This window comes from Falco punctatus, assembly GCF_963210335.1.
Source record: "Falco punctatus genome assembly, contig: scaffold_57, whole genome shotgun sequence".
NCBI classification, from domain to species: domain Eukaryota; kingdom Metazoa; phylum Chordata; class Aves; order Falconiformes; family Falconidae; genus Falco; species Falco punctatus.
Genome location: NW_027660116.1, coordinates 362,455 through 381,393, shown reverse-complemented (window position 1 = coordinate 381,393; position 18,939 = coordinate 362,455).

Here is an 18,939-nt window from a genome sequence, read left to right as displayed (position 1 = left end):
CATTATTCTTTGTGGAACAAAGAGGGTACTATCTACCAAGCTTTTGCTGTATAAAATCAGTTCAGTTCAGTGAAATTCACGTTTGCTGCTTGCATGCTCCCTACTTCCACAGGCTTGCTGTCTCAACTGCCTTCATTAGTCCCATTATTTTTTGACTCAACTGCTGTAACAATAAAAAAATCAACATGAATTGGCCACAGAACACAATTCACATCTGTTTCTGGAACCCAGCACCTAAAAGAGAGATAGATTATCCACCCAGGCCTTCTCTAGAGTCATAAGAAAAATGCACAGAAAGAATCCTTATAAAATATGATCTTCAAAAAGAGAAGTACTTATTAAATGTGCAAACAAAAGCTTCCCTTGCTACTTTCAAGTTCTATTAGCATTGAAGATCTCCATTTAAGAACAGTGGAGGAGAGGAGAAATGATAATGTTACGATTCACGAGTTGTTCATAGCACCCAAGGATGTGCTGTTTAAACAGAAAAAAGATTTCTTGCGTGCTGCCTTCTCCCGAACCAGTTCTTACAGGGTAGGAATGTGTGCCTTGATGTTCTTACTACTGAGGGACCAGGGGGGCTGCCTTGGTGGGTACGAAGTCTACGGATGTTTACAAGGTAGGATTTCTACAGCATACAAGGGAGCTAGTCATCAGCCAAGGTTACTTCTGGCTTAAGCAATCAGTTCAATGGACTTTAGCACTGTTATAGAACTGTAACCTGAAGTCCTCTGGGAGTTTGAACCATGCTGTTGTGCTCTCACAACAAGTAATTTGTGAGGCATCTCTCCCCTTAGGAGTCCGTATTAGTCAGTAACGTGAAGCAGCTGTGAGCTCTCTGTGGGAGAGAGGTACTCCCAATGGCCAGAACCTAGGTCATACTCTCATCAACTCCCATGATGTTATCTCACAGCTTTTCAACAAAGCATGTAGCCACCTCTTGACCACTTTAACTTTCTCATCAAGTTCATATTGTAGATTTATAATTTTGTTTCTCCACACAAAACATCCAGCATCATACCCAACTTTACCACAACTCTTTTACTGCCATTTCTGCTACTGCCGTCCCATTGGCTCCTCATTTGCACTCCACAGATGAAATCCTGTTCCAGCAAAATCAATGAAAGCTTTGCTACTGACTTCTGCCAGACCTAGCTTTCAACTGGTAGCCTCTGGCTGTCACAAAACCTGTATCTTAACCCAGATACTGTTTCTGATTTCAGATATTTTCACAGCACAATTCTTCTAACCATTCAGCAATACACACATCTAACAGCCCACTTGAGCTCCTATTTCTGCTTACATCAAGTAGATAATGTTTTGAAATAGGCTGCAGCTTTCACCTACCCTCAGCCAAGTTCATACAGCTGTGGTGCATCAGTTCAAAGATAAATGAACTCAAGCTGCCAAGATGTGATTCTGGGTTAACAGGGGCAAAAATAAAGCTATGGCCAATTGAGAAGGAAACATTAAGTTGTTTCGTATTTTGAAACTGATTAGGCTTTTGTACAGAGAGACCCACTTAAGTCCTAGAACTAGGCATCCAGATCAGTCAGTACTGGCCCAAACAGCTCGCTCTCTCTCCCAAAATAATTACACCTTAACTCATCCCTGCTGGTAGTGTAAAAGTAGCTGTAAAACAAATGGTGCTTGAAGTTGCTTCGTGGTGGTTCTCTGGGAAAGGAAACTTGGTTCACAAGCACCACCGTAGTCCAAGTCTGCATGTCCCAGGTGCTCAGAAGTTGGCAACAGCCCATCCCACAGCGATTCTACTGTGCCAGGCCAAGCTTTGCAATGTGTTGTTATTAGTCTGAGGTGAACCGTAAGACACACTATGGCTGTCTAAACCAGTAGTCCACCACAACACCCACTCCCCTGCCCTCAGTCCCAGTTTTCTTTTGAATGGAAAGCTGGAAGCATGGCAGGGAAGAGAAGGCAGACCATTACACATCCAGGCTGCATCCTGTCAAGCAACCAGGATGTGACTGCAGTGCGCATCTGGGCCTCTGAGCTGGAAAACGGTCCCACGACTCACAGTTCCGGTGTGCCTCTGTGCCTCAAAGGTTGCTGTGAGCATGAAATTGCCCTGTGGCTGGCTATAAAGCCCGAACAGCTGACTGTGTGAGACCCACCCCATTTTCCATTGGCACAGTGCTGTGCTGCTGCATTGACAAACTCACGGTGGGGGCTTGGCCATGTGATTTCTCCTATTGTTGTTGAGGAAACTTCCCTAGTTCAGACCTACAATGACCTCCAGCCCTTGCTGGCCAAGCTCAAGGTTACTGTGTTGCAGGAAATTCAGAGGTAGAGGCCAGCAGAACTAAAGGCACATCTAACAGCAGGAAAGCAAACTGGTAGTCATTATGATGTGTGACACCACTTGTATTCTCATACAGACTGAAGGCCACAAGTGAGACTGGGGGGAGGATTAATTCTCCTAGGTGCTGAACAAACCCAGAGTGACCCTCCACCCTTGCAGTTTACAGGTGTAAACCAGGCTTATGTAAAGGAAAATTTCTAAAGTTGCAGCATTTACTTGCTCGCTTTTTTTGCTCTGAATACTTTCACTTACTTAAAGACCAGAAAACTTGAAAAGAGATCAAACCAAGAAAGGCTGGAGTCTGCAAGGAGCTGTGTGGCTCAAGCCTACAAATTATGATTTTATAGAGTTAATCTGGTTTTGGGAGCGATGCAGACAATTATAAACAAATCAAGGCAAGAAGGAGAGAGGTAGGAAATAAATGTCAAAAGATCGTAACTTATTAAGAGAAGTCTTCATGCATGCCCATGAAACCACAGACTGCATTCTCTCTTTAGATCAAGTAGGAGTCTCTAAGCAGACAAGAAAGAAAAATTTCTCCTACCGGAGCTCTGTCAATAAAGGTTCAGCTGATTAAAACAATTGCCCAACACAGAGGATAAAATAAATTTGACAGGGTGGTCTATTACTTCTTTCAGTGACAACCCTTCTCCTCTCAGTTACAAATAATTACTTAGCTTTTCATTAGCTATGTTGGAGGCACGCATCCATTTAGTATTTGGAATTTTTCACATATAATTCCTTTCTGAATGATGAGTGTGTGTTTAAGATTTTACTAAAGGAATAGGGACAAATTCTGCTCTTTGAAAATTTGATGTAAATCTGAAGTGTCTGCCCTAATATAGACTTACACTTGTCGTTAAATCAGAGTAAATGAGAGGACACTTTGGCCTCGTGATACCTAGCACAGGGCCAGGAATATAATACAAGAAAGGGTTACTTTCTAACTGCTTGTAAGATTTAAGTCAGACAAATACATGATAATAGTAAGTCTTTGTTTCTGAAAGGAGATATTCAGTCTACCCAAAGCACCATCCAAGTCATTAAAGGATTCCCAGGTGCCAGTATTTGGAAAGGGTATTAGCTATTCAAACAGTTTAGGCAGAGGTCTCTGCTGTTCTCTCTCCTGGGTCGTCTCAGATGTCCTCAATCTCTGCCCAGAACTGAGTACAGGCAGCAAAGAAAGGCTGGAAATTTCAGAGGAGTAACATTTTCTCCAGAACTAGACAGAACATATTTTTCAGTCTTGCGGTAAAAAGGAGGAAACCCCTCCTTTATTAGCGCTAAGCAACTCCAAGGCTGGCAGGGTGAGGGCCATACAGTGCATGTGGAGGGACAGACTCTGCAGCAGATGCTGTGCAGGGAGCCCTCTTTCCCTCCCCTTTTCAGATATAATTTACCTGGTTCCACTCCATTACTGGGAAAAGAAACCACATGAAAGTATCAGCATGATGCAGCTGGGTTGCTCAAACAAAGCAATTCAGCAGCAGATTGGAGGAGTGAATCCACACAAAGGCAAAAGGCTTGCTGAGGAGATGAGTGAGCTCCGCTGACAAAAGTCAGTGCCTCAGAGACAGGGATGCAAACACAGCAGAGAGGTCTCTGCGTGTTTGATGCTTGGAGGGTGCAGACAGTCATCTGAAGCCACCCACCCCACCTCAGCTGGTGTCTGGCTCCTGCACATTTTTAAAGATTAATAGTTCTAAGCAGGTGCCTGAGTCTGAGCAGAAATTTCAGACTGGGAACTATTTTCCTGAGGAGGAAAAAAAAAAAAAAAGGTGTTGGAAATGGCAATCACTGTAGAAAGTGACATGAAAAAAGGCCAGTGGTCTCTGACTATCTGGCAAAGGGAGGGATGCAGATATCTCCAACGGGAATAACCTCTGCCTAGATAAAAGCAAAGCTAACTAGAAGGAGCATGTTTTCTGAAAACGTCATTTTTAATTAATGAGATCTGCCTTGTTGATTACTCTGATCCCAGAGCTCCCCTGGATTCGCTTCCTTACTTCTGCTCTGGGCTCTCAGGCAGTAGGCCAGAAACACTTATCCCATCATCAGCTTGCTGCATGCTTTTCTCACGCATCACCCAGGTCTTTGTTGCCCCTGTGCTTAAATGGTTTACAGAGGTTCTGCCTGGAGCCATCTGCAAGCTGCAAACTTGTTGGGCTTTCTTCCAAGGACAAGTTGACTCAACCTTGTTATACCAAGACTGTGCTTACTGATGGCTGCCGATTCATTCCTCTCTGTCATATGTAATCTTGGTCATGGCTCTGAAAAACCTAAATCGTTCAGGTCCCTGCCACTATAAGACATGCTCTTCCACCATTTTGCCGTAGCAACTGCAGCTTGTAGAGACAAGATGAGTGTCAGTCATAAAAACTGAACTTGCAAAGACCAGGGATCATTGTCAGCAAGCTGCTTCCAGGGAATCACTAAAACAATTTGGCAGTATTTCATGCAGTGCCTGTCCTTGCTTAGGCTGTCTAAGAACCCCTTTATTATATTGGAGTATATATTTGTGTATATATTAACTGCTAGTGCCAAGACACTAGGATGATGGGCAGCCTGAAATGCAGCTAATACCTATACCAATGCATTAAATCCTTCTGAAGCCTAATCACAGCCAGGACTACACTTACGTAGCAGTTTCTCACCGTCCTGTTTTGTCTTTCCCAGGGTTCCTCAACAGCATCCTCCTACTCAGACTGCTGGCAGTTTGACTGGCAGTATGGTGGCTGCAAGGTCAGAGGGCTGCATCTCACCCCTCTGGGTACCTGAAAAACACAAAGAGAGACGCGTGTGTTCAGCTGCCAGCTAGAAGAATCACAGCTGCTCATGTGATGCCTGGGCAAGATGATATAATCAGCACATTAGTACTTCTTACCCCAGTAAACTCTACCTGTCCCCTGTGCCAAGAGCAGTCAGGAAGACAGAGGCTATTAGGGGAGTGATGAAAAATACAAAATGAACCTTAAAGACATAAAAAACTTCATGTCACAAAATGACAAAGCTCTTTGGCTCTTGTGCCTTCTTCCTGAGTAGGGCAGTATAACACATAATGTCTGCCCCGGATTACGCCAAAGAGAATCTCCAGGGAAGACTTGTCACAGTCATCCCACAGATTCCTCTTTTATCTCAGCACAGCTGTTCCCATCCTGACCTACTAGCCTGATTTCTTGCTGCCTTCTTACTGAGAATGCTACTGCGGGTATTCGATTCCAGATGTGGAGGAACCCAGCCCACAGCACACGTTGTACCTTCACCCCTTCCTTTCCGAGTCTCCCAGTGACTGCACACAGCTAGCTCCGGTCTCAGTAATGGAGACACTGGCACTGGTCCCAGACAAGCCAAAAGACCCACATTCTTTGGACAGCTTGCAGTCAAAGTATTCCCAGAGTTTTTCTGTATTCAGTACGATCTCCAAACCAGAGGAAAGCGTCTATATTATACCAGGTAGGGACACCCCTGGTCCCTTCCATTCCTGTTAAACTGTTACTTGGCTGCAGTTCCTTACTTCATGCTCAGCACAGCTCAAGGCTTCATTTTGCAGCTCTTGAAGTTTGTCCAACTGTTCGTCACCCACAACCTCCTCCCCTTCTGTCAAGCAGCCACCTATCATGCCTTCCTTATTGAGAAAAACTGTACTTTTCTTTCTTGTTTCCTATCTTTTACTATCCTTACACAGTAATGACTTACACGCAGGAAAATGATTCAAAACCACACTGTTTCTGAAGCCAGACAGTCCGAACTTTTGAGATAACTGGAAGGAAAACCAGACCTTATATTCAACACACCTGGGAGGAATAACCCCAATCTATTTCTTGGTGCATCAGAACCAACTGCAGCCTGCCCCCACCACACTGAAGTGACCTGGATGATGGATACCAGTATAACTCGTGAGCAGTGTCAGTCTAATGGGTGCCCAGGACAGTGAAACAGTTTGTCCTGCAAGAGTATTTTGACGGTAGCCTTCTTAATCTGTACCAGCAGAAATGCTGACATGGATTAATAACTATTTTTTTTCTCTTGAGATCGGGTATACTACAGAATGCAAAGGAAGGTGAGCTAGCTTCCTCCTAAATCACTGAAAGTTTTTTCAAATGTTTTATAAAGCTGTGCAAGCATACAGGAGTCACTGTGCACTCAGCATTAACTTACAGGTACTTCAGGATTTTTAACTCTGATGCTGTAAACAGTTCTGTGAGCTTCATTCAGTACCTTGCTCAAGATGAGCGGAAGGGAACCCGAGTTTGATTTCTCACCCAAAATGATGCCAGCTCTAAATGAGTGGAGCTGGGAGGAGCTAAAGCTGTTTGGCACACAGGTACACACACGTTCTGTGCAAAGGCAGGAGAGCTCAGTCCTCTGACTGGAGCTGCTGGGCATTGCTGGAGCATGGCACCTTCCCTCCCTGAAGCAGGTGTCCACGCAAAGCCGCCTAGCCAGCAGCCGGCTGAATGATGCCTGGTGCCTCTCTCCCCTCCTGGCTGCCCGAGTGCTGCTCCAGCCTGGGATGGCAACGGATGGGAGAAACTGCTTTCAAACTGTTTAATAACAGTGATGGTAACCTCTGACCTTAGTGAATAGCAGCGCTTTTGACCTTTCATTTGTTAAATAATGCAACCACTTACTTCCCGATCCTTATCAGTGTTCAGTAATTGGGGTCAAGACAAAGCAAAGCAGAGTACAGTTACCCACCAGACTTCACTGAACCAGGAAGAATTTCCTTAAGCTATAGATTTCCTTTTTGATAATCTTCAATCAGGACTGGCAAAAACTAGACACTGGGTGGCTCAGAAGATCCATAACAGGCTAAAGAGCCTCTCAGCTGTTAGCATCTGGTTTGAATCCAGCTGTGGTCGACAGTGGCAGAAATTCACTTCAGATCTCAGGTTGACTCTGACTGGTTTGCAGTTCTGTTTACTAGCCAGAGAGCCATAGCATATTAACATGTGATTCTAGAGACATCAGTGATTAAATGAGCTCACAAAGCCTGAAAATGCCTATTCCCATAGAGAGAATCAGACTATGGCACAGCGGTAGGTGACAGCATGGACAAAAAGTTTGCAGTCACTCCTACATGTTCTGCCTGATTCATGTCTAGGAGAGGTGGTTAATCTTCAGGAATCTGAGTCGCTTTTTGTGTGGCGTACATAAAACTAATGGGTCAGATTGTGTGCTGCACAGCTCCTTAAAGATTTCACGTGACAGATCAGCAGGTGACGATTGTTACAGGCAGCAGTTCCAGGATCACTGTTTTCCTTAGAAATGAACAGGAAACATATGAAAAAGAAACCCAAGAATTTATGATGTGACAATGGATTTAAATGTAAGTGCATACACATACATTTATTTATATAATGCACACATATAAAAGCTTCAACTTCCTGAAGATGTCAAACAAATTCTGTTTGTTTAAACAGCCACACAATCTCATTATTTATTGCATTTTGTACTAAGTCAGATTGCAAGGGCAGGAACTGTTTCATGGCTGTCTGTATGGGATTCAGCAAAATGAGCTCCCAAAGAGTGACTTGCACAAAGAGTGAAAGCACAAAGAGTGCTGTCGTTTATAAACAAGCCAATTGATTATAGATGTACACGAGCTAGGTAAGAACTGTAAAAAAGGCACTGCAAGTAATGAGATTCAGAGGTTTGGATTTTTTTAATTTTTTTTTTTTTTTTTGCTGCCGTTCATGTAACAAATGAGGAAGGTGGAGCCCTTTGTGGTATCCTTTGTGGTGTAATTGTATGCCCTCCTGCTTTTGGACGTACATTTGGATTTGGGCCTCTTGAAATGGAGGCCATTGACCTAGGCAGGGCAGCCACCCCTAACCGCATTCCGAGCGGGCTGCTGCCCCTCAGGGCCGGGGCTGGCTCCCCACAGGCCCGGCACAGCCTGCCCTGCCTGCCCAGGCTCTCCAGGGCCCTGCTTTCTCCACCGTTCCCCGAAGCCCGCGGTGCCCCAGGCCTGCACACGGCCCCTGGGCCGCGGCCACCCCGCTCCCCTCAGCCCCGCACCGCGCGGGAACAGCCGCCGCCTCGCGCCAGGCACTGAGGTACACCGGCCCCGCGCGGCTCCCGGCGCGCCCAGGCCCTCAGCCCCGGCACACCGGCCGCCTGCGCCCGCCGGCGCCACCGGGAAGGTGGGACCCGCCATTGCCGTGCATAGTTTATGTCAGCGGTTAGCACTTATAGCTGCAGCGAGTTCTCTAGATATAGTGTGTAACCAAATGGGCACAGAGGGTTGGTCTCAACTCAGTGCCCATTGCTCATCTAGGACTGCAGTTAGCATGGCGTGCAATGCACATCATTGATGACTGATGTCACCCATTTCCGGCAAGTCTTTGGTCTTCTGTGGAGTCCACTGAAGAAAGATTGTGATTCTTTCCTATGTTGTGGGCATTAGAGAAACGATATGATACTCTATGGTGTGACGAACGTTAGCCTAGCTCACTCTGTTAATGGTCATCAATGGCTGTTTGCAGGTCTTTCTTTGATGGAGGCAAAAAAGTTAAGTTCCTATTTCCATTTCACTGAGCCTGTTAAGCTGAAGAATAAAACCCTGCTGGAAAAGGCTGACCTCGACCCATCCACTGACTTTCTAGACTCTCTGGAGCGTGATATCCCACAAGGTAAAGGTAGAAGAATCGACAGATGCAATGAAAGGGAAGGCAGCCTTGAGTAGTCTGGGAAATGCTGAGGTGACAGGATGCAGGTTACTATGGAGTTTGGTATGCTTGTGAGGAGCTCCTGCAAATCTGTAAAGGAATTGTATCCTTTACTAACTGTTGTACTTAGTTCCCTTCTTTAGCAAATCTAAATGCTTACAGTGGTAGATGTAAGTGTACCAGAGCTGTTACATCCTCACAACAGATCTGACCACATCAGCAGTTAATAACCCCTCTGCCTGAGTGGCATATTGTCTCTTGGCTTGGGTAAAGCCTGTGACAGCTGGTGTCCCTGTGGGGAGAGATAACTCCGCCAGTGATAGAGGGAATTTATGTGGTTTGAAGTATTGAAGAGACCTCTTGTCTCACCCGGTATTGCTGCTCTTTATCTAAATGGGCTCTCATTAACACTAAGCTGGTATCTCTGAGAGGCTGGATTCAAATGTTCCTTTGATAAACTGTGTTAGATGCTGCAGTGTGGAATAATCTGTATTCTAGTGGGATTACACTGGAAGCAGAAAGGAAGATGTGCCTACTGGAATGTATTTTCAGTTCACATCTCTATTGTTCTGCTGGACAACTGTTAAGTATATTTAAAGCTTCTTCCCCTGGCAGGCTATTTCTCTAAAGAGATGGGCATGATTTTTATTTGCTTCTAACTACCTTTTGCTGATTTGTTGCATTTTTTTGGATTGGGCCAAGTGTTTTCATGGCCTGCTGTCTAGAAAGAACAGAAAGAAAGATTCTTGGGTCATAGTCAGAACTTAAGTTTGCTATTTTATTCCTATCCTGGAGTAGCAGGATAGGATAGTAGGTGACCTGTGCCTGATGGATTTGGCTGGAAGGACAGTGAATTACCAGTGCTCTGACTTTCAGACTTTACGTGTGTGTGATTAGACAAGATATATATATATATATCTTGTCCAATCTTTCCTTTGACTGAGAAGGAACCTAGTGAGCTCCTGCCTGAATTCTGAACATTTCTGACTGTTCAGAGCATAAACAGTGCTAAAATGTAAACCGTTGTTCAACTTACTGGGAGTGTCCTTGCTGCAGTCGTTTTACAAAGGTGTAGTCTGGAGGGACTGCACATTTTTATGTATGCTGGCCCATTGAGCTGGCCCTTTTGACTCAAAAAGGAGTATTGCAAGGGAGATTAGGTCCTAGATACCTCCTAAGAAAATTTTAGCTGCAGTTTTGTATGGTAGTTCAGGCATTGCTACTGTTTGCATTCCCTGCCCACCCTTTTTTTCCTAGGGTTTGTGGTAGGGAGACCTTTTAATTTTGTGAGGCCTGAAACCATAGAGCCACTGCAACAGGCGATAAATCTGGGGTGCTTTCTATGTTTCCACTAGAAAACAGGCACCAAGGGCTAAGAGCTTTGTTGCTAGGTAGGGCCTGGCGGCCGGAAGATCTCGCGCTGTACGGAAACACAGGGCCCCCCTCCAGCTAGCCAACAGCTTTTGGTTTATGATGTAAGCAGACGGAAGTGACATTGTAAACCTAGGCTATATAGTGTCACGTCGTTCAGCAATAAACGCCATTTGCCATCCACCACATTGGTGTCTGTGAGCTGATGGACCGCGTGGCCAGGGGTCGGCCGCCGTGCCGTTCCTGAGCCAGGTCACCACGTGCCTGTAAAGGCAATAAGTGGTGCCGAAACCCGGGAACAATCACCTGGAGTCGGGTGAACGGCGGCCGGAGCGGCAGGACCAGCCCGGCGGGGAGGACGCTCCCGGACCAGCCAAGAGGATGGAAGCTCTTGCGAAGGTCGTATTACAGCTGCATAAGCAGTGGGGTATTGACTGTAAGCCCAAAGATTTTACTCTCGCAGTCGCGAGACTTTTGGAGCTGGGGGCCATTGACCAGCCGGTGGATATACTCCACCCAGATGTGTGGGACAAATGTTCCCGCGCTTTATGCGATGAAACGATGTCTACTGGTAGTGGGAAAAATCTGAAAGCGTGGGGGAAAGTCGTCCAGGCTCTCCAAAAAGCTAGACACGAGCAGGAGACCTGGAAAGCTGCCAGGGATTGTCTGTTAACCACCCCGCGGGTGGGAATTGGGGCGGCTACGCAAACCTCACGCCCCCCGGCTGAGGAGGGTTCCGTGGACCCTCAAAGCCGACAGAAAAGTGACACGCCCACTCAGTGTCCGAAAGACTCTAACATCTTCAGCTCGCCCACAGACTCCTCGGCGAACTCCTTTTGGGGCAAACTGGCGGCAGAGGCCAGGGGCGCTGAGGCGAAAGCTGAGGCTGAAAATACACGGATTGAACCACCACCATATGTGCCCCAAGATGTCGCCGAGCAGCAAGAAGAAGGGCGGGGCGAGACCGCCCCCGGCGGGAGCAGGGGGGGAGCGCTAGAGTTAACAGGCGCACACAGAGGAGAGGGGGAGGAGAATGGGAAGGAAAAGAGTGATTGGCATGACCAAAAAAGGGAAAAGAGCACGAGTGAGGGGCGGAAAGCTAATCAGAATGACCCTCCCCAAAACCGTCCTTATAAGGCAGGCGCCTCCCCAAGCGGAAGGCAGGGCGGGCAAAAAGGGAAAGAACCGCCCAATTACACAAGAAAGGGGAGGGGCCGAAGCCCGACCACATACCACCAGCACCCGGAAGTGAGCAGTCAGTCGGACTCTGACTCCGGCTCAGACTCTGCATGGGAGACTTGGCTTGCAAATACAAAGACCAAAATATCGCCACTCACGGAAAAAGAAAAACAGAAGGGGACAGAAATTACTCTCACTGATTGGAGAAAAATACAAATTGCATGTGCCGATTGGGCCCCATCGGACGCACTAGCATTCCCGGTCCTAGTGACGGACGGGGGACAGAGGGTTCATTCGCCCTTAAACCCTAAGGATATACAAGCGATTGTTAAAGCAATCGCAGACAAAGGACTCAATTCGGCCATGGTCTCCACCCTCATAGATGGGGTTTTTGGGGGAGATGATTTGCTCCCGTTCGATATAAAACAGACCTGTAGGTTGATTTTTGACGGGGCAGGGATGATTGTGTTTAAACAAGAATGGGAGGAGAACTGTGCGAGGCAGTTAGCCCGAGTAACCGGAGCGGATCATCCGCTACACGGCTCCAGCCTACAGCGGTTGATGGGTACAGACCCAACAATGATTACCCCCCAAGCACAAGCCCAGGGCCTGCGGGCCCATGAAGTTATGGCAACCACCCGTGCAGCTAGAGAGGCTATTCGCATAACCTCTAGAGTTGTTGCCAAGCCATCGCCATGGTCCACAATAAAACAAAAAGAAAGCGAGAGTTTCACACAGCTTGTAGATCGCCTCCAAGCAGCAGTCGATTCCTCGACCCTGCCCCCAGAGGCAAAAGGCCCGGTTGTCGCAGACTGTTTGCGGCAACAGTCTAATCTAAAACCCAAGGAAATCCTGCGATCGCTGCCACCTGGGTCAAGTCTCGCAGACATGATTAAACATGTAGTGAGCGAGGAACACCTGGCCCCAATCCAACTGGCCGTTCGTGCACTGGCTAGCGTGATGATATGCCCCAAATGTGGCCAACCAGGCCATGCGATGATCAATTGCCCCCAATCAGGAGACCCGCCAACGGCACTCCCTCCGCAAAACCGATCTAAAGGACCATGTTGGGCCTGTGGAAAGAGAGGGCACCTCGCGAAGGAATGCAGACTTAAAAAGCAGGGAAACGGGAAGGGGAGGGGGCCCCTGGGCCGCACACAGCCCTCTCCCACTTGGGATGTCAGGCGGCCCCATTACACCAACCCCAGACAGGGGGGGTCACTCCCGAACCTGTTGCCCCCGCAGGAAGCAACCAACTTTATGGCCCAGCCAACGACCCCACAAACCTGGCCTCCGTCCCAGGGACAGCAGGGACCGCCCGGTGGGGGCGAGACCCCTGGGTGGCCCTGGCAGTAAGGTGTGACAACCCGCCAGTGGTGTGGGGGATTTGTTCCCTCCATAATTCCCTAAATGGTACCACCATCAGTATCCCCTTTTTGTTTGATACCGGAGCAGATGTTACAGTCATTCCTGAAACGAGCTGGCCCCCACCTTGGAAACTGGAAGACGCCTCCATGGTGGGCGGAGTCGGGGGATTAACCCGAGCTCGGAAAAGTGCTCACTTGGTAGCAATCACGCTCCACACAGAAAAGGGACCAGAAAAGACCATTACCCTCTTCCCATACGTCATGTCAGGAGTCCCACCCCTGTTGGGAAGGGACGCCCTAGCCTTATTAAAAGCCAGGGTGACAAATTTACAGTAAGGGCCACTGCCGTACACCCACTTCCACCGATCAGACTGACATGGAAATCGTCTGACCCAGTCTGGGTCGAGCAGTGGCCCCTGTCAAAGCCTCGAATGGATGCCCTTCTTGAGTTAGTTGACCGCGAACTGCAACGGGGTCATATAGAGCCTTCCACTAGTCCATGGAACACCCCAGTCTTTGTAATACCCAAACGAGCAGGCGAGGGGTTTCGTCTCCTCCACGACCTGCGTGAGGTAAACAAAAAAATCCAACCAATGGGTCCCGTTCAAACACTGTTGCCCATGAACTCCATGGTTCCGGAGGGACAACCTTGTGCTGTCCTTGATATTAAAGACTGTTTTTTCTCAATACCTCTGCATGAGGCGGACAAAGAGCGGTTTGCTTTTTCTGTAGTGTCTCCAAACAGCCAATGCCCTAACTTGCGCTTCCAGTGGAAAGTGCTGCCCCAAGGAATGATCAATTCACCCACTATCTGTCAAATCACGGTAGATCGAGCACTGGCACCGGTACGGCGCAGTGACCCGACTGCGACTATCATTCAATATATGGATGATATCCTGATTGCCGCACCATCAGGCAATCAGGTAGACCACCTGGTGACAATCATTTCAGAAACCCTCAAGACAAACGGGTTTGAAATCGCGAGTGCAAAAATTAAAAGAGGACCCTGTGTCAGTTTCTTGGGAATGGGAATCACAAGTTCTTATATAACACCTCCTCAAATAAAAATCCGTCGAGCCGTTAAAACACTCCATGATATGCAACAGTTAGTGGGGTCTTTGCAATGGCTCCGCAATGTTGTCCTGATCCCTCCCGAAATCATGGCCCCCCTGTACGATCCTTTGAAAGGGAAACACCCATGGGAACAAAAAACTCTGACGACAGAGGCAGTAAACTCTCTCGACTTTATCGAACAACAGGTGTCATCAAACACACTCGCCAGGTGGAACCCAGCTATGCCACTCGATCTGTATGTGCATTTCACGGAAGGGGGGAGGGTAGGAGCGCTGGCCCAAGGCCCTCCTGAAAAAGCTCAGCCAATACAATGGATAGTCCTGGGAAAAACGTCACGCGCTTTCTCTCCAGGAGTCGAGTGCCTCGGTAACCTCATCATGAAAGGCAGGAAACTCGCCCTAAGGCATCTGGGCATTGAGCCAGCCAGAATATACCTACCCTTTCGCAAACAGCTCCCAACACAATCAGTGGCAATGTCAGAATATCTAGCTATAGCCCTCGCTGGATTTGGGGGGGAAGTCCGGTATGCCACAAAGCCCCCCTGGACTCAAATGCTAGCTATTGTCGACGTCGACCTCCCGCGGAAAATCATGGACCGGCCCCAACAGGGACCAACGGTCTTCACAGACGCATCCTCAGCGACCTCAACCGCGGCAGCAGTATGGCAGTCGGGAGGAGAATGGCACTGTGTCAAAATGACCGATCGTGCGATCTCTGTCCAACAGCTGGAAGCAGCAGCTGTAGTGCTGGCATGCGGTCTGTTCCCAACAGAACATCTCGACATAGTAACTGATTCAATGTTTGTGGCCAAGCTTTGCTTAGCCATGTCAGGGCCCGGCGTGTCAACATCCACAATAGCTCTGATGCTAGAAGAAGCACTTTTTTCCCGAAAGGGCACTATATCGGTTATCCATGTCAACAGCCATAACCCAATCAAAGGGTTCTTCCAAATCGTCAACGACAAAGCAGATGCCGCTGCAAAAGGGTTGTGGACACTGAAAGATGCCCGCCAATTACATGAGTCCCTCCACATTGGAGCTAAAGTGTTAGCAAAGAGATGTGGGATCTCGGCCACTGACGCGAAACATATAGTAGCTACATGTCCCCACTGTCAAAAAGCACCATTGTGGTCTAGCAGAGTCAACCCCAGAAGTCTTAAAGCCGCTGAGGTGTGGCAGACAGATTTTACGCTCTGCCAATTGCTAAAACCTCGAGCATGGCTAGCAGTAACTGTAGACACATATAGCGGGGTGATCGTAGCGACACAACACCTTAAGACCGACGCTAAGGCAACCATCCAACATTGGCTAACAGCCATGGCGTGGCTTGGCATCCCTAATCAAATCAAAACGGACAACGGCCCGAATTTTGTGTCTAAATCAGTCCAGGCATTCGCTCTGAAATGGGGTATTACTCTGATACACGGTATCCCATATAATAGTACAGGACAAGCCATAGTCGAATGGGCAAATCAAACTCTGAAATCTAGATTAGAGGTATTAGCAAAACCAGAAGGTTTTACCAATGTCATTCCCTCAAGGGACCAGGCACGCTTATTAGCAACAGCCCTGTTAGCTTTAAACCAGTTCCCCAGGGGAGACGAGGTGAATAGCCCTGCCCAGAAGCACTGGGCCACTCGAGCGCTAGAAGAAGGTCCGTACGTCATGATCAGAAATGAGCTAGGAGAGTAGGAACAAGGGTGGAAATTAGTTCTGACAGGGCGAGGGTATGCTGCGGTCAGAAAAGATAACAGAATCAAATGGTGTCCACTTAAGTCTATCAAGCCAGACCTTCAGAATAAAACTAATGAAAACTGTGAGTTTTTATCTGCAGGACCGGATCATCGGACACCCCCGTAACCAGTATACCCTGGTGACAAGAGAAGACGACGAGTCGGCAAGCGGCCTGTCCGCATCTGAGAGCTCTGCACCGGCGGAGTCCAGACAACGGCGAAACAGCTCCCGCACGGCGGGGCTGAGATGTTTTTGTGTGATCTCAATTTTGGGGTTCATAACGCCGTCTAGCGGCTTGTATGAACATCAGCCATGGGAATGGGTACTGGCAAGATGGGAGGACCAAAAGATACTGCAAAGGATAGTTACCCCGGGATCCCCTAGTTTTCAAGTATATCTCTGTGACCTAATCCTCTCAACCCCCTGTTCGAACACTATAATGTATTATATGTGTCCCAGCTCTAACCCCGGCAAATCTTACTGTAACGTCCCTAATCAGTATTACTGTTCTCGCTGGGGCTGTGAAACCATTGCATCTGGCTGGAAGGTAGCGAAACCAGACCCGTTTCTTAAAACCAGTTGGGGACCAACAGGCTGCACCCCTAGGAGACCAAGTGGGATGGGAAGGACAGTATGCCGAGGGAAATGTGACTGCCAACATATTTTCTTAAACGTAACCAATGAAAACGACCTAGGATGGACATCGGCAAAACTTGGGGCGTTAGATACTGGAAACCCGGCACAGATAGGGGGGGACTGTTTTTTATTAAAAAACAGGAAGTAAAAAGCGGAACAGCGATTGGCCCCAACGTCGTGATCAAAAGCGATAACCAGCAAAGAAAAGAAAACTTGCAGACTGCCATGCCCGCCCCAGCCGATCCCTTACTAACCAAGCAGATAGTTCCCTCAAGCCAACCTAACATGAACCTTCACCATTTACCCGACAAGCCATTTTTTAGCGTGTTAGATGCCACCTTTCGGTCGCTGAATCAGTCAAACCCGGGTCTCATGAATTCCTGTTGGTTATGTTATGACGTGTATCCCCCCTTCTACGAGGGCATTGCCCTTGATGCTTCCTTTGATTATTCATCAGACAGCAATCCAACCCAGTGTAGGTGGGATACACCATGGAAAGGAGTTACCTTGAACCAAGTCAGGGGCCTGGGCGTATGTATTGGTAATGTCGCCCTAGCAAGCTGGGATAGTGCTGTCTGCGCAAGAACCGTTGCTGTTGACAAGACCCGTAAATGGGTGATCCCATCCGCACCCGGAATGTGGATCTGCCATCGATCAGGAGTAACCCCCTGTGTGTCCCTCAAAATTTTTGACGATTCTGCTGACTTTTGTGTACAAATTCTGATTGTTCCTAGGATCCTATACCATCCAGAAGAAGAAATGTACCGCTACTGGGGAGAAGCCAATAGCAGGCTTCAAAAAAGAGAAGTACTGACAGCTGTAACAATAGCAACGCTGTTTGGTTTGGGAGCAGCCGGCACGGCCACGGGAGTGACCTCCCTAGTGACCCAGCGACGAGGCCTGCCTCAACTGCAAGCTGCCATCGATGAAGACCTACAAAAAATCGAGAAATCCATTACCTTTTTGGAGTAATCCCTCTCCTTGCTATCAGAGGTTGTTTTGCAGAATAGACGGGGATTAGACCTCCTGTTTATGCCACAAGGAGGCCTCTGTGCCGCCTTGAAAGAGGAATGTTGCTTCTATGCGGACCACACCGGCGTAGTTAGGGACTCAATGGCCAAACTGAGAGAGAGATTGGCTCAAAGAAAAAGAGACAGGGAAGCCCAACAAGGGTGGTTTGAATCATGGTTTAAGCAATCTCCGTGGCTAGCCACCCTGATATCCACCTTGGTAGGTCCGATTGCAATAATCCTGCTGACACTGATCTTCAGACCCTGTATATTAAACAGGCTTGTGTCCTTTGTCAAGAGCCGGCTAGAAAGGGTCAACATCATGTTTGTAGAACACCAACAACTGCTTTAAAAATGTACTTGATCAGTATTTCCCCCGATTCTCCCTGGCTCTCCCCAAATATCCCAAGCTACACTCCATTACCCCCAGTCGCTTCCCAAGTGCCAATTGCTCAGTGTGCCTTATCTTTGTACTCTTTTTTAGAAATATTTTTACTATTTTAGCCTGTTTAGTTAAGCATGGGGTGGGGGGAAATGTTGCTAGGTAGGGCCTGGCGGCTGGAAGAACTCGCGCTGTATGGAAACACAGGGCCCCCCTCCAGGTAGCCAACAGCTTTTAGTTTATGATGTAAGCAGACGGAAGTGACATTGTAAACCTAGGCTATATAGTGTCACGTCGTTCAGCAATAAAAGCCATTTGCCATCCACCACATTGGTGTCTGTGAGCTGATGGACCGCGCGGCCAGGGGTCGGCCGCCGTGCCGTTCCTGAGCCAGGTCACCGCGTGCCTGTGAAGGCAACAGACTGTGTTAGATTAAATTGTTTGCAGTAGTCATTGTATTAAATTAATTGTAATTGGCTACAATGCTGGCTTATCTTTTTTGAGTTTGCTGCCCAATCTTTAAATCCTGGTAGGCTGACAAATGGGACAAGCTGGTTAGAGGAATGAGCCTCTTTCCAGGGAAAGCTCCACTGACTTGAACTTTAAGCCTAAACTATCACCTTACTGCGTTTACTTTGTGTGTGTTAATGCTTACCCGATAAATATATTTCAGTTGATTTATCAGTTTAGTTACAAGTTGGAGTAAGTGGTCCTTGGCTATACGTAAACCTCTCCTCTGGTTTTTTAACATGTTGTGTGTCATAACACTTACTGTTGTACTTCGATACAAACCGGGAATGATTCTGGTAGTGTTGCAATCTAACGGTAATACTGCATCATCTTGTCTGTGAAGAGAAGGGAATCAAGCCGACTGTCGCTGTTCTACCAGGCAGGGTGAACACCCGAACAGCTTCGGTCTCAATGCCCAAGCCTGGGCCCAGCCCAAGAAACGACTGGCCGCTTCAGTAATTTGGCCATAAGGTATTAACTGGTTGTGTGGGAAGGTGCCTAAACAATACTGTCTGTTCTTTGCTTTGGTATGTCTCATCTGTAATGGATTCTTAAACGTTGGGTGTTGCAGGAGGCTTGGAGAGGCTGTGCTGGTCCCTGGCTGGCAGGCCATGCCCTGTGGCAGGGGCTGGGGTCTGCGGGCGGGCAGAGCTGCGGTGTGCAGGGGCGCAGCCCGTCCCCCGCTG